Source organism: Aquarana catesbeiana, linkage group LG10 (assembly GCF_042186555.1).
Source record: "Aquarana catesbeiana isolate 2022-GZ linkage group LG10, ASM4218655v1, whole genome shotgun sequence".
Lineage (NCBI taxonomy): Eukaryota > Metazoa > Chordata > Amphibia > Anura > Ranidae > Aquarana > Aquarana catesbeiana.
This window is the reverse complement of record NC_133333.1, coordinates 56,717,879-56,732,295: the sequence shown is the minus strand read 5'-3', so window position 1 is coordinate 56,732,295 and position 14,417 is coordinate 56,717,879. Positions and strand designations below refer to the sequence as shown.

General features: G+C 41.3%; 1 long non-coding RNA gene across 1 annotated transcript in view; it reads right to left on the bottom strand.

The window, feature by feature from the left end:
• Positions 1-14,417, bottom strand: part of LOC141110705 (uncharacterized) — a 167,180-nt gene extending 152,763 nt beyond the window's left edge. Inside the window, exon 1 of the long non-coding RNA XR_012236323.1 lies at positions 14,261-14,417. This is a non-coding gene — a long non-coding RNA (uncharacterized lncRNA). The remainder of the gene's footprint in view (positions 1-14,260) is intronic.

Genomic DNA, 14,417 nt, shown 5'->3' with positions numbered 1-14,417 from the left:
TTTTCAGTGAAAAGAAGGATCAATGAGGTGGCCTATGAGCTGGAACTGCCGGAGTCCTTTCAGGTACACCCCGTTTTCCATGTCTCACAACTTAAACCCGCTGTCGCTAATCCTTTTCCTGGACAAAGTGCAGACCCCCCTGAACCTGTGATTGTTAATGGGGAAGAAGAATATGAGGTGAAGGCAATCATGGACTGTCGGAAGAGGAATAATCAGATCCAATTTTTGGTGAAATGGAAGGGTTACGGGCCGGAAGAAAATTCCTGGGAACCGGAAAATAACATCCATGCCAAGAGATTAATCCTGTCCTTCAAAAAGAACTCATCCTGAAAAGTTGGCCCGGTTGGGCATCCAGAGGCTGCCCCTTGGAGGCGGGCAATGTCAGGAAAGGCATGCTGAAAGCAGTGGTTCCGTGCACGTGTGCACGGCCATTGGCGCCAGAAGTACTGTTTAAACCCTGTCATGACAGAGGAATCTTGCTGCCAGATCTACAGCTTTCCCTGAGAGTTTCCTGTGTTCCTGATCAGTTCCTGTGACTACCTGCTTGTCTTGTGACTATCCTTGCCTTCCGCCTGCACCTGACCTCGGCCTGTCCACGACCTCGCTCCTGCCTGATCCTTTGGTTTATCCGTACCAGTTTGTTGCCGACCGGGCTTGCCCAGTGACCTTCCTTCCATCCTTCTGCATCTGTTCCAGTACTGCTCTTCCGTGTATGACCCGGCCTGTCTCACCCTCCTGTGTCTCTATCCTGGGGACCATCCACCTGAATCCTGTGAGTGCCTGCTCTCCTGCTTCAGCGTCCAGTCTGCTGTGTTCCACCTGCTGTTCCTGCTGTCCCAGCTTCATCAGGAGCATCAGACCTGCATATCAGCTGTTGATCCTGCCAGGCACTCATGCTGTCCTGCACTCCTGTGCCTCCTGTCAGCTCTACCAGGGGCCTCGAGTCAGGACTGTAAGGGAGGCCTCCCTCTGCACATTGGACTCAATAACCAGGTATGTGACAGTGTAGGACGTCAAATTCATAACATGGGGTCTCAAAAGATCATCAATTACCTGACTCATGGCTTCAGAGACACATCCATTGCCCGAAATGATGGTTCTCCCAGGTGGATTGTGAAGGTCCTTGTGTACCTTCGGCAATGCGTACATAGTGGGTACATGAGGATATTTTGTGCGTACAAAATCCCATAGATCTTTAGAAATAATGGCCTCACAGTGTGCTTCATCCACCAGCTGATAGAAGTCTTGGTTGAACCTATCAACGAGTGATGAAGATATTTTCCGATAATAAAAATATAAATAATAAAGAATAAAAATAAAAAATAAATAAAAAAATAAAAACAAAAATATTTAATTTTTATTTTAATTTTTTCATATTTTAATTTTTAATTTTATTAATGTTTTTATTATTTTTATTTTTTTTGTATTTATTTTTTATTTATTTATTTTTTATAATTTTTCATTTATTGTTCATCTATTGCTCTTTTTGAAAATCTTTTGCATAATGTCTATCGCATTATGTGTTTTTTAATGTTGTCATATAGCTAAACAGGTTAATTGTCTGTTTAAGCTTTTGTTATTAAAGTTTTATCAAACAATAAAACTAATTTCTATCAGTGCAAATATTAATAACTTTAATCAATGTAGTGATATGAGTAGTAGGTGATATTAAAAAATCCCACAAAAAAACAAAAAGATGAAAAATACCCACCCCCCCCCCCCCCCTCCACCTGGCTGCTGCACACACAGAAAATGCACAAATGATAATAACCGTAATCACTATGTAGTGATATGTGTAGTAGGTGATGTGACAAAATCCCACCACAAACCAAAAATTGAAAATACCCCCCCCCCCCCCCACCTGGCTGCTGCACACACAGAAAATGTGTTCACTTCACATATAGAATATACATAACAAAACAGTGTTGCACTTCCTAAATAACTACCAATAAATCCTTAAAGAGAATAGATGATTAACCACTTAAGGACCGGACCATTATGCTGCTTAAGGACCAGAGGACTTTTTCCAATTTGGCACTGCATCGCTTTAACTGCTAATTGTGCGGTCATGCAATGCTGTACCCAAACGAAATTTGCGTCCTTTTCTTCCCACAAATAGAGCTTTCTTTTGATGGTATTTGATCACCTCTGCAGTTTTTATTTTTTGCGCTATAAACGGAAAAAGACCAAAAATTTTGAAAAAAAATGATATTTTCTACTGTTTGTTATAAAAAAAAAATCCAAGAAACTCAATTTTAGTCATACATTTAGGCCAAAATGTATTCGGCAACATGTCTTTGGTAAAAAAAATGTCAATAAGCGTATATTTATTGGTTTGCGCAAAAGTTATAGCGTCCACAAACTAGGGTACATTTTCTGGAATTTACACAGCTTTTAGTTTATGACTGCCTATGTCATTTCTTGAGGTGCTAAAATGGCAGGGCAGTACAAACCCCCCCCCCCCCCAAATGACCCCATTTTGGAAAGTAGACACCCCAAGGAAATTTCTGATAGGCATGTTGAACCCATTGAATATTTATTTTTTTTTTGTCCCAAGTGATTGAATATTGACAAAAAAAAAAAAATATTTACAAAAAGTTGTCACTAAATGATATATTGCTTACACAGGCCATGGGCCTATGTGAAATTGCACCCCAAAATACATTCTGCTGCTTCTCCTGAGTACGGGGATACCACATGTGTGGGACTTTTTGGGAGCCTAGCCGCGTACGGGGCCCCGAAAACAAAGCACCGCCTTCATGATTTCTAAGGGCGTAAATTTTTGATTTCACTCCTCACTACCTATCACAGTTTTGAAGGCCATAAAATGCCAAGATGGCACAAAACCCCCCCAAATGACCCCATTTTGGAAAGTAGACGCCCCAAGCTATTTGCTGAGAGGCATGGTGAGTATTTTGCAGCTCTCATTTGTTTTTGAAAATGAAGAAAGGCAAGAAAAATTTTTTTCTTCTTCTTTTTTCAATTTTCAAAAGTTTGTGACAAAAAGTGAGGTCTTCAAAATACTCACTATACCTCTCAGCAAATAGCTTTGGGTGTCTATTTTCCAAAATGGGGTCATTTGGGGGGGTTTGTGCCATCTGGGCATTCCATGGCCTCCGAAACTGTGATAGGCAGTGAAGAGTGAAATCAAAAATTTATGCCCTTAGAAAGCCTGAAGGCAGTGCTTGGTTTTCGGGGTCCCTTACGCGGCTAGGCTCCCAAAAAGTCTCACATGTGGTATCCCCGTACTCAGGAGAAGCAACAGAATTTATTTTGGGGTGTAATTTCACATATTCCCATGGCATGTTTGAGCAATATATCATTTAGTGACAACTTTGTGCAAAAAAAAAAAAAAAAAAAAAAAATTTGTCTTTTCCGCAACTTGTGTCACAATATAAAATATTCCATGGACTCGACATGCCTCTCAGCAAATAGCTTGGGGTGTCTACTTTCCAAAATGGGGTCATTTGGGGGGGTTTTGAACTGTCCTGGCATTTTATGCACAACATTTAGAAGCTTATGTCACACATCACCCCCTCTTCTAACCACTTGAAGACAAAGCCCTTTCTGACACTTTGTTTACATGAAAAATTTTTTTTTTTTTGCAAGAAAATTACTTTGAACCCCCAAACATTATATATTTTTTTTAAAGCAAATGCCCTACAGATTAAAATGGTGGGTGTTTCATTTTTTTTTTTCACATAGTATTTTTTGGGGAAAAAAACACACTTTTTAAAATTTTAATGCACTAAAACACACTATATTGCCCAAATGTTTGATGAAATAAAAAAAGATGATGATCTTAGGTCGAGTACATGGATACCAAACATGACATGCTTTAAAATTGCGCACAAACGTGCAGTGGCGACAAACTAAATACATTTTTAAAAGCCTTTAAAAGCCTTTACAGGTTACCACTTTAGATTTACAGAGGAAGTCTACTGCTAAAATTACTGCCCTCGATCTGACCTTCGCGGTGATACCTCACATGCATGGTGCAATTGCTGTTTACATTTGACGCCAGACCGACGCTTGCCTTTGCGCGAGAGCAGGGGGGGGGGACAGGGGTGCTTTTTTTTTTTTTTTTTTTTCCTTTATTATTTTTTTGCTTTTTTATCTTATTTTTAAACTGTTCCTTTCATTTTTATTTTTTTAAAATCATTTTTATTGTTATCTCAGGGAATGTAAATATCCCCTATGATAGCAATAGGTAGTGACAGGTACTCTTTTTTGAAAAAATTGGGGTCTATCAGACCCTAGATCTCTCCTCTGCCCTCAAAGCATCTGACCACACCAAGATCGATGTGATAAAATGCTTTCCCAATTTCCCAATGGCGCTGTTTACATCCGGCGAAATCTAAGTCATGAAATGCTCATAGCTTCCTGTTTCTTAGGCCATAGAGATGTTTGGAGCCATTCTGGTCTCTGATCAGCTCTATGGTCAGCTGGCTGAATCACCTGCTGCATTTTCAGGTTCCCTGTTGGGACAGGAGTGCCAGAGAAAAACATAGAAGACAGGGGGGGGGGGGTTGGGGGGGGGCATTCCCTCCCACTGCTTGTAAAAGCAGTCTAGAGGCTAATTAGCTGCTAGGATTGCTTTTACACGAAAGCCGCTGGCTGAAAAGAATGATACCAAGATAATACCTAAACCTGCAGGCATCATTCTGGTATAACCACTCAAAGTTCAGCAACATACCAGTACGTTGCTGGTCCTTGTTGGGCATATATTGTAAACTTTTTTTTCATGCAGCCTGTGTGCTGAACAAAAAAAAGATATTGATCGGTGGGTATGCCCACCATTAGAATACCTCCCTTCATCCACCCACTTCTAATGATGGGCATACATGCACCGTTTATATATGCCAAAGCATGGGGGCATCTTCCCTCAAAAGGCAGGAGCAAATCGCTCCTCCACCCACTGCTGCCCCCATGCTTCGGCATATATACTGAAGTATGTAACTGTGGTGGTGAAATCACCTCCGACAGCGCTGGAGTCACGGCTTTATGTATCGTGGGAGCAAACGCTGTTGCTGTCAAGATAAATAAATCCACGCTGCAACTGAATGGCGTACCTGCTAAGCAAATGATGGTTAACAAAAAAACAAAGTAACATTACAGTATAACAGTAATACTTACCATACCTGCAAAGCAAATACAAAAAAAACCATAGTAAAAAATAAAACATTTAACGCAACTTGTGCCTACCTAAAATATATATATATATATATATATATATATATATATATATATATATATATATATATATATATATATGCCGAAGCATGGGGGCATCCTCCCGCAAAAGGCAGGAGCAAATCGCTCCTCCACCCACTGCTGCCCCCACGCTTCGGCATATATGCTGAAGTATGTAACTGTGGTGGTGAAATCACCTCCGACAGCGCTGGAGTCGCGGCTTTATGTATCGTGGGAGCAAACGCTGTTGCTGTGAAGATAAATAAATCCACTCTGCAGCTGAATGGCGTACCTGAAAACAAAAAAGTGGATAACAATAAAAAAACAAAGTATAAAAAAAATTGCATACCTATAAAGCAAACATGATTAAAACATAACAATAAAACATTGCAGTATAGAATACAATAAAAATAAGAGCAGAACAATAGAGAGAGAACAATAAAACAACAACTATTTTTGGGTTTTTTTATTTTATATTTTTTTTGTGGTTTTTTTTTTTTTTTTTTTTTTACACTGTTTTTTGTAACTTTAACTTTTTTAACTGGTACCAGGTTTGGGTCTCTCAAAATGCAATGGCACCTTGGGAGACCCTGTGAAAGTGTGTCCTAGTCTGTGCAGTGCTGTATCCTACGCTAACACTCCACTAGTGTATGGTAGCGTTCAAAACATTCACCCATGCAAATACCAGGATTGTCAGGACAGGAGGGACAATAATACCGGGTGTCACGCCTAAATCCGCGCTTGCTGCAGACACGACATCTTTTTTGGGGGGCTCGTTGAGTAGGGGTACTCGGGAGGACATATTGAAAATGCCTCTCATGCAGCCGGCTTACTGCATTTGGTTGGGGAAGGTGAGGTGGAGCACCGTCTGGAAACAGAAGGGCTCTGACGATCTCTTCCTGGAATGTAATTAGATAATCACCTGAATGACCGCAACATACAGGGATATGTAATGTAATACTGACACATAATCACACACATAGGTTGGACTTGATGGACTTGCGTCTTTTTTCAACCTCACCTACTATGTAACTATGATCCAGTCCGTCCTGAAGCTCTGTATAGCACATGAGCGTTCAGCAAAGCCAATTGAAATAAATAAACAGACACTTTTTTTTGTACCAGCGTCTGGCCTTACGGGCAACTAGGTATGGCGCCAACAACTGGTCGTTGAGGTCCACCCCTCCCATATTTTGGTTATATTCGTGGACACAGAGGGGTTTCTCCACAACACCAGTCGCTGTAGGAATTTGGACCGTCATGTCTGCATGAAGGGAGGTAAGAACAAAAACATTCTTATTGTCCCTCCACTTCATAGCGAGCAAGTTATTACACTTCAAGCAGGCTCTCTCCCCCAGCCTAAGCGGGAATCTACAAGCCGCTGGGGAAAGCCCCGGCGATTAGGTCGCACAGTGCCACATGCTCCAATCTGATGATCAAAAAGGTGGCTAAAAAGTGGCATGCTCATGTAATAATTGTCCACGTACAAGTGGTACCCCTTTCCGAATAAGGGTGACACCAAGTCCCACACTATCTTGCCAGTGCTTCCTATGTAGTCAGGGCAGTTTGTCGGCTCTACGTGACTATCTTTGCCCTCGTAAACCATAAAACTACATGTATAGCCTGTGGCCCTGTCACAGAGCTTATACATCTTGACCCCGTATCTGGCACGCTTGCTGGGAAGGTACTGTTTGAATGACAAGCGGCCAGAAAATTTAATCAGGGACTCATCAACGCAGACAACTTGATGGGGAGTAAACAAGTCTGCAAAACGTTGGTTGAAGTGGTTTACGAGGGGCCGAATTTTGTAGAGCCGATCGCATTCAGGGTCTCCACGAGGACGACAGAGTTCATTGTCGTTGAGGTGCATGAACCGCAAAATCTGCTCATATCGTGCCCTGGCCATGGAGGCAGAGAACACGGGCGCATGGTAAATTGGGTCAGTGGACCAATATGACCGCAACTTACTCTTTTTATTGAAGCCCATGTTGAGGGAAAGGCCCAGAAAGAGCTTAAATTCGGAGACCGTAATTGGTCTCCAATCTCTGGCAAGAGAGGACTGGGGATTAGCGGCGATGTGTTGACCAGCGTATAAATTGCTTTGGTCCACAATAGATCTATAAAGATCTTCAGTGAAAAACAGCGAATAAAAATCCAGTGGCGTAAAATCAACTGTTTCCACCTGAATTCTGGGTTGGCCAGTGAATGGGGGAAGTACGGGTGCTGCAGAAGTTGTGGGTTCCCATTTCGGATTGGCGAATGCAGCAGGAAGGGCACTATGGGCACGACGGGCCTGTCTTTGTCTTCTTGGTGGCAGCGGGACACTACTAGTGCTTGCCACCTCACCAGCTTGAACTGCACTTATGGGACTCGCCACGTCACCACGTGATACTGCAGTGCTGGATATACGACCAGGGTGTACTAGGCCGCTGGTGCTTGCCAGTTCACCAGAAGGAATAGAGGCACTAGTACTTCTCTGCTCCATACGAGGGACCTGCGGTTCTTGCACTTCAAGGACAGAAGAAGAAGATTGGGGTCTGGTACGCCTGACCTTAGCAGGGACCACAACTCCGTCGTCAGAGCTATCTGTTATGGAGCCGCTGTCCTCTACAGGATCGTATTCTGAGCCTGAATGTGACAGATGAGTGACTTCCTCTTCACTATCTGTCATGCTCAGAAACGTGTAGACCTCTTCACTAGTGTACCTTCGATTTGCCATTTTGGGCTCTAAATTTAGGGGTACACTAGTGAGACTCACAGGCAAAAAAGCTCCTGACTGTTAGCGACTGTATCAAAACGCTACCAAAAAATTGTTAGCGATCGCAGGGATCAGGCCTGACTCTGCGAACGCTGCAGTTGTGTGCTTAGTGTTTTGTAAGTGTCAGTGATCGATCGATCGATACTGCACTTGGGTGGGCTGGGCTGGGCTGAGCCGAGGGGCAAAACGCAGGTGCTAGCAGGTATCTGGGCTGATCCCGCTAACACTGCGTTTTTGGGAACCCTAAACTGCTGGGGACGCTAGTATAGATCTGATCGGATCAGATATCGATCCGTTCAGATACTATAGCACTAAGGGAGGTGTATGCTGCGTGCGTGGGTTTTAGCGGTACTGGCGCTAATCTGACGCTGCCTGGGGCGACGCAGACCTTATCTGATCCTAAAAACGTAACTTATATCACCGCCGGGCAATTAGGGGGTTAAACCTTTATAAGGTAATAAACGGTGGGTGCCCTAAAACTATAATAAACTACAAAAAACAAACTAACCAGTGTCACCCGTAACACTTATACGGTGATCGCTGGTGAAAGGGTTAACTAGGGGGCAATCAGGGGGTTAAAACCTTTAGTAGGTAGTATATGGGGGTCCCTGTCGCTATAAAACACTGACAGCGAACCTATATACTTACCTCCCTAACTAGCGTTACCTGTGTCACTAATACAGCAATCAGAAAAACGATCGCTTAGCGACACTGGCGACGGGGGGGTGATCAAGGAGTTAACCTTTCTTAGGGGGGTTAGGGGGGTACACTAGACCTAAAGGGGGCTAACCTAACTGCCTTAACACTTATAACTGTCACAAACTGACACCAACGCAAAAAAAAAAACTGCTATTGGTGTCAGTGTGACAGGGGGTACAGGGGGGTGATCGTGGGGTGAAAAGTGTGCCTGGCGTGTTCTACTGTAAGTGTAGTGTTTGTGCACTTACTTGGATGTCTTCTCTCCTCGGGGCCGGATCGAAAAGACCGGCTCGAGGAGGGATGATATCACTTCCTGTGCCTCTGTTTACATTACAGAGGCACAGGAAGGATTTTCATTCGCCGGGAGCGATCGGGAGGGGGTGGCCACGAATGGATGGCCTCCCCCTCCCATCGCCCAGGAACAAATGGCGACCGGCTCTGGCACCGGGGGGGGGGGTCCGATCGGACCCCCCGCCCGCAGGAAGGCAATCACGTGCCAGGTACGTGATTTTGCCTGCCCGTGCCATTCTGCAGACGTATATCTGCGTGAGGCGGTCGTCAACTGGTTAACATGCAATAAAGCAAGATACTGAGTGCACAATCAAACATTTGTGTTCCCTGACTGGGAATAGTGAACAATACACAATAATGAAATATACTTGTTCCCTATATGGGAATAATGAACAATAGACAATAAAGATAAAGTCCACACACTCAAAAAAAAAAAAAAAAAAAATTAATTAAAATGAACAAAAATAATTCTCAGAGTCTTCTGCACAAAAACGCACAACACACCACTAGTGCATAAACGTTGAAAATGCAAGTGCTCTCCTCCACCGCAATATCCTAGCCGCTCACCTGATGTTCTGACCCCTGTTTCACCAGAAGGTCAGAAAAAGCAGGTTCCCTCTCAGGGATATAAACTAATCAACTGGTCATGGAGTTCCTGTTCCGTCTGTGCTGCCTCCGGCTGATTATATGGATACCAGCCAGTACAGAGTCCCTCCATGGGATCCGGTGCACATAGGAACAGAAAAAGCAAAAGTGCTTTCTGTATATCAAAACGGTTTATTTCCTCATACAAACATTAAAACGTTACTCACAAATACAGCACTTGAGCAGTGCGGGTTCAGGATGCATAGAAAGGACAAGATGCTCGCGGGATGACGTTGCCACTGTGACTTCTTCCCCCTTTGAGTGTGTGGACTTTATCTTTATAGTCTATTGTTCATTATTCCCATATAGGGAACACGTATATTTCATTATTGTGTATTTTTCACTACTCCTAGTCAGGGAACACGAATATTTGATTGTGCACTCAGTATCTTGCTTTATTGCAAGTTAATCATCTATTCTGTTTAAGGACTTATTGGTAGTTATTTAGGAAGCGCAATACTGTTTTGTTATGTATTAAAGTTTTATATTTGGCAACAGGAAATGATGTAAAAGGAGGAAGTAAGTGTCTGTTTTCCATACACAGAACGAAAATGGTCATTTTGTCCTCCATAGAGGGAGGGGTCATCTTCCCTAGGGTATAAATAGAATGTCTCAGTGTCAAAAAATAAATAATGGTAATACCCTCTACTCATGTACTTTACACCTTCGTGTAATCTACTAATTTTTGCAAACAATAAATCAAATATCACATGACAGTTAATGATATATATATATGTGACAAAAGTGAAAAATGTGTAAGTACATCTCACTCCATGCTGTGAAATATCAACACTCCACATCAAAGTCCATATATTAGAAAAAACAGCCTACAAAGAGCTGTATGTGACACAGTGGTGAAGTGAGTAGCACTCTCGCCTAGCAGTAAGAAGGGTCACTGGTTTGAATCCCGACCACAACACTACCTGCCTGGAGTTTGCATGTTCTCCCTGTGCCTGCGTGGGTTTCCTCCGGGTACTCCGTTTTCCTCCCACACTCCAAAGACATGCTGGTAGGTTAATTGGATCCTGTCTAAATTGTCCCTAGTATGTATGAATGTGAGTTAGGGACCTTAGATTGTAAGCTCCTTGAGGGTAGGGACTGATGTGAATGTACAATGTATATGTAAAGCGCTGCGTAAACTGACGGCGCTATATAAGTACCTGAAATAAATAAAATAAATAAAACATAAAATTGGTGACTAAATATAAATCCAGTGTCCCACAAACAATCTTCTCAGTTGTTGATGACCACAAACGAGTGATTCTGTGTATCTTCCACCTCACCTCCGTGACAGTGAATCACACCCTCCAGACATACACTCACCGATTTATATTGCCAGCATTCTCATGCAAGGCAAAAAACGCTCTCTTTACCACACTCCAGGGTAAATAAATCATTCGATGTCCAAGGGGTTAGTTATTCAATGGATCCACATAAAAGAAAATAAATGCTCCCATAGTGTGAACCAGCAAACATAATTTATTAAAACCACTGCAATCTTCACATAATGCACTCATTCTTAAGTCCTCATGCACACAGACGTTTTTACAGCTGCTTTTTTGAGCTTTTTTTGCAGCTTAAAAAGGCCTGTCTATGTTAGTCTATGCCTTCATGCCCACCTAGGCGTTTTTGAGCTGCAAGTGGCATAGGCGTTTTTAAGCTGTAAAAAAAACCCAGGACCAGTGGGTTCTGAGAGACGTTTTTCAGCTGTAAAAACGCTCTAACGCTGAAAAACGTCATTCACCAAAGTTTTTTAGCGTTTTTGATCCATTGAAAAAAAAAAAAAAAAAAAATTGGAAAAAAAAAAAAAAAAACAAAAACGCTAACGCGGAAAAACGCTAAGAAACGCTCAAAAACGCTATTGCAAAATCGCTGAAAAAACTGACTTCTGAAGAGCAATCTGCATATGTATAGGTGCAATGAAAAATCTGGACTGCCGCACTCCGGATTGGAATAATAAAGGTAAAATCTTCTTTATTGAAAAAAATGACATGGTATAAAATGCGTACATTGCTCTGTTGAAGTGATACAGCATAACCGCTGATGCGTTTCACGCTCCCATAGAGCGCTTACTCATAGCTGGTTTGTACAACAATGATAGTCACTTATATACACTTTTCACTTTTCACACACACCACAAAAACACCTCCAGTTTAGTTATCCAAGGGTTTGAGAAAATCAGGAGGAGGAGGGAGGAGACAGATTCCAGATTTTGTGTAAACGAGAAGTCCTTTGGATATTCTCATTAGACACTAGAATCCCACGGGGGTTAAACTTAGAGTGGGACGTTTCACATTTTTACAAATAATATTTCTGAAAGACATGTCTAGCAATATATCTATACCCCTGTCCTCTCACCTCTCCCTTTAGCCATCCATTTATCCACCAACCTCTATCAAAAAAAAAAAAAAAATCGCATAAGAGCTTAAATTGCAACTATCCAAGAGCTTGGCTACATATAGTCTGGCTGAAATATTCCTTCTTTTCCTCTCTTCAAAACAGAACCATGAGGTTCTTGTATTTATTGTATTTATTTCTTTACATGGATGAACGATTGGGGATATATCTATACATTCATACCAAAAGGACATTATGGGTTATATTTACTAACTTTTGGTTTGTCTGTTTAGTTAGTTATTTATTCTTCATCTCCAATCAGACACCACTGTCCAACGGTTGCTGTAAGCAAGCTACAACACCTAATTTATAGGAATAGCCCTCACGATTTTGAACGCATAAGTCCATTTTTCACCTTCAGGGGGCCTATATACACACCATCCCATACCAGGGGTTGCAGCGAGCAAGGAGATACACCGTCCACATGTCTGTCTTGTCACTCATCCACTTGAATTGGTATTTACTTAGAAATATGTGTATTTTAAGTACCATACTCCGGATGGATGAGGGGGACGATAACACATTTAGACGTAACATTTATCTTCTTTATCTCATATAGTTCTGCCCATACACATGAAGACGGCACATCAAGAGATGAGATTGTTTTAAAACAACACGCTTAGTAAACGCACATTTTTTCGTTTAACCACAGTGAATGTTATCAGGTGGATAAGCATATGCTTTCAAAGACATATATTTTTGAGAGTTTGAGCCACAGAATTATTGGTGCATGATATATTTTATTACCATTTATTTCCTGTATGCGTATCACAAGCTCGACAGGTATATGTGTAGGAGATTGCATGGGAAACATACACTCAGACATAGACCATTTATTGATCGTGTTTTTTAGTCAAGCCACAAACACATGGTTTAGTTTCCACTTTGTTTCATTTTATATATATTCTTTCACGATGATATCTATCTATCTATCTATCTATCTATCTATCTATCTATCTATCTATCTATCTATCTATCTATCTATCTATCTATCCCCCCTTCACGTTTTATGTTGATCTCCACTTTATTTTTCATTTTCACCTTTTATATTTATGATACACATAAATGCACATATACATGCATTTATAAAATATATATTTTTTTTTTCTTTTTTTTTTTCTTTCCTTGTGGAGTTCAGATTACTAAAAAAGCACCCACACACCATATATGCATACACTTTGTTTGCATTTCAAATCTGGTAGAGTTCACATAAAGTCATGAAATTTGAAAGTCATGCAAACACTGTCACAGATCCTCACATGTAAGACTTTATCGTTTACAAAACACAGTGGTTTTTCATAGTGTTTCCTCATAATAACCTTTACAATATTCTCATTTATATATAAAAAATTTTTTTGTAAACTGAGCAGACATATGATATCTTTCACACTATGCCATGGCTGCTGGGCCATATGGCTCATATATACCTGCATTCATTTATATAATGGTTTACATGTTTATACGTTTAAGCACTAGTTTTAGCACCTATCTCAGTCCCGTGGAAAGAAAGGAAACTTTATATCTTCCTAACTTTCCTTCTTCAAAAGACTTTTAAAAGCAATATAAACTTTTTATTTATGGATATTTTTTGTATTGTCTATAGAAACATCTTGTCTGCACATTCACGTCTTCAATAAACACTCCACCATAAAACACACACCCAATTAACTCTATGTTAAGAGGCCATACAATCTAACGATCAGCTGTTTAGAGTTATACAATCAGTATGGGGTCATGTGTGAGACGTACAATGTGTATATAAGTGACTTTCATTGTTGTACAAACCAGCTATGAGTAAGCGCTCTATGGGAGCGTGAAACGCATCAGCGGTTATGCTGTATCACTTCAACAGAGCAATGTACGCATTTTATACCATGTCATTCTTTCAATAAAGAAGATTTTACCTTTATTATTCCAATCCGGAGTGCGGCAGTCCAGATTTTTCATTGCACCTATACCATTGGAATAGCAATCGCCAGCACCTGGAGCTCTCACAATTCACCCAGCGGAGGACGGGAAATTCAAACCCAGTTACCTGGAGCGGTGGTCACCAACCTGTTTATTTCAAGCATCTGGACTTTTGCTACAATCTGCATTTGTATTTCCTTCCAGAGGGTATTTAACAGGTGGTGAGGAGGTGCTCATGTGAAGGGAAGGGGGGGAGTGCGGAATTTCCCCTTTTGGGTGAAGTTCGCTTTAATTATATAAACAGGTGCACATACAAATACAGACAATCAAAACTGATGGCATTTCTACAAACTACAACATTTTATGTACCTCTTTTGCTAGTGAATAATTGGTAATCTTCTCATAAAAGAAAGCTAAATTTATAGTCTAATTCACGCCTGAATGTTTCTTGGGTCTTCACCTTTTAAAAGTTTCCTGTCCACATCACCAATCCAATTAGAATGTTTTCTGTCCAAACCCCCAGCAA